Genomic DNA, 2,879 nt, shown 5'->3' with positions numbered 1-2,879 from the left:
TTTTCTGACCTGCAAAACAATTTTTCAATGTGAAAAAAAAAAATGATCAAAAGAGAGTTGAAAGTCTGTGTTAGAGAGACCTTAACCTTAAACAACTTCTAATTCCTTCATCGTGAGAGACATTTTAGGTGTCAAAGGGTTACTATCATGTCTGTACATCTGTACAAAAAGTGATAAAGAGAAGGGCTCTGTTACTGGCCAAGAGGCAACTGAAGTGTCCTCAAGGCAACCCTCCTCAGCTCAGTCATTCAGGTGTCAACCGGCCTGTCCATCATTTAGACAGGGGTTTAGGTTACCTCACCTGATCCAGAGTCAGTCACAGAGAGAGGCTTTGCTGTTTCATAGGGAACCCTTCGACTCGGTTCCATCTGGAACTATTTAGGTATTTAACTATTTGATTATTTTTTATGTTATGAAGCCATTTGAAAATAACCAGGTTGAGACTAAAAATGATCTTCCTTTGAGTCGAGTCGAGAGACACACAAAGAGCTCTTCATAATTATACATTGTGACACCATTATTGGGGGACTATATACAGGTAGCTTTGATTGATCGATTGATAATGATAATCGATAAGGACTGAGGTGGGGGTTCTCCGGCTCATCAGGATCAAGATTAGAATTCAGAGGCCTTGAAATGTCTACCAGGTAGTCCCTCTTACGTGGTGCCCTGTGTCCTCAGAAGGATCCCGGTGTCAAGCTCCCTGTCTGGCAGTCAGGTAGAGGGTTAGGTTACCCTCCACCTGATCTGCACCCGTCTCAGAAAGAGGCTGTCCTGTCTCTGCACTGCTGGCTCGGAGCGAGGGCCGGAGCGAGGGCCGGAGCGATGGGGGATCTGCCCCAGACCTGCTGCTGCTGCTGCTGCTGCTGCTCGCTCGCTCTCGGGCCTGTGGGAGGGACAGCCTGCAGTTCAGGTTCAGGGTGGATTCCCAGCCTCGTTTGCCATTAATGTTGCATGCTTGCAGCAGGCAAGAAGCATGTACAACACACCACACACACACACACACAAACACACACACACACACACACCAAACACACACACACACACACACACACACACACAAACACACACATACACACACACACACACACATGGAAAGTACAGACAGACTACAGATAGAGACAACAGTGTCTTGCGAGCTTAAGAATTCTGATCATACCAACTCAAACAACAGCATGCTTGTCCGATTTAGCCTTAAATGAATGGTTGCAACACAGAGCTGGTTCTGGGTTATCCTTTATCACATGGCATCCTTAGTGTACTATGTCTACGTTCCTCTTCACCACATCCTCACTCACCTACATATGTCACAACCTGAACCCAGCCTTCTCCTCACAGCAAGGTGGGGGCTTGCAACCTTTTTTGGAGGGGGGGGGGGGGGGGGGTTTCTCTTTTGCCCAGACAGCAAGTATCCCATTCCCACCACCACCAACATATTTCACCCCACATCCACATCCAACCCCCTACCCCATTTACCCCCCCCCCCCCCCCCAACCCCCCCACCCGGTGGATGCATTATAGGGACGGCTGATGCGTGTAGCGTTAAAGGGGAAGGCAGAGTGGCTGTCGGGACCCCGTGTCTGGGCCGGGGGCCCGGCTCATGAAATATTGAGGCTCCGTGTCCCTTCCAGGAGCGGGCTGCCTCATTCTTGGTGGAGGAGAGCCCATTAATATTTCAGGCCGCAATCTCCTGCTTGACAAACTCTTGCACATGATTGGCTAAAGCGCTCAGCACCCAGCCCCCCCCCCCCCCCCCCTCTCTCTCTCCCCCCCCACACCCTCTTTTGCTGACAGCACCCCCCATCTAACACGCACACACACACACACACACGCACACACACACACACATGCATATATACACACATAAATGTAAGCACGCATCATGCATGCACACACATACTCTGATATACACGACCACACACACCACACACCACACACACCACACACACACATCTACATATATATAATATATATTATCATATATATATATATAAAGACAATATACATCACACCCACACAGACGCAGACTTTTCGTAACAGGCCCACACACACACACACACCACACACCACACACACACACCACACACACACACACACACACACACACAAGCCCTGCCACCGTCAACCATTACCTCCTTCTTTCCTCTGCCTTTTCAACCAAATTTCATTTATGGGGAAATTAATTACGCCCAGTGATTCTGGCGGCCCAGACCTCTGCACCTCTCGGCACTCTGAGTCCCCTGGGGCCCCCGTGTGGCCCCGCTGAATGAAGTGGCATGTATTTTTTATGAAGAGCAGGTTATCCTATTTAGTCCGATTAAAACAGCCAAGGAGGAGATGCTTCCAGGGAAACAACTGTAGCAGAAATGGATGTGTATTGTATTCCTGCCTGCTCTATTGAGCGTTTGTATCGTATCGCTCTGCTTTCTTAATTACTTGGCCAATCACCTGCCAGTCGTCATCCATGCCCTATTCTATATTACAGGCAGGTAACTGTTGTCTCACCTGACGCCAAGTGCACGTCCCATTTCCTGTTTCCCAGACTTCCTCCCTGGTCTCAGGTGTGGGAGAGCATTCTCTGCATGTCTCTGCTTCCTTTGTTTATCCCTTTACACTGTTGTTTATGTTAGCCACTTATGATTTTTTGTACATTTAGTCATTTAGCAGACGCTTTTATCCAAAGCGACTTACACATTTACACTGATGGCACACTGCACATCAGGAGCAATTAGGGGTTCAGTGTCTTGCTCAAGGACACTTCGACAGGGAATCGAACTAGCAACCTTCTGATTACTAAACAACTTCTCTACCCCCGTACCACTGTCGCCCCGTTGTAGATCCTCTTGTTGTGGATCCTCTCGCTCGGAAGCTACCATCTC

This window comes from Clupea harengus, chromosome 8 (assembly GCF_900700415.2).
Source record: "Clupea harengus chromosome 8, Ch_v2.0.2, whole genome shotgun sequence".
NCBI classification, from domain to species: Eukaryota; Metazoa; Chordata; class Actinopteri; order Clupeiformes; family Clupeidae; genus Clupea; species Clupea harengus.
Note: the sequence above shows the minus strand (reverse complement) of the source record.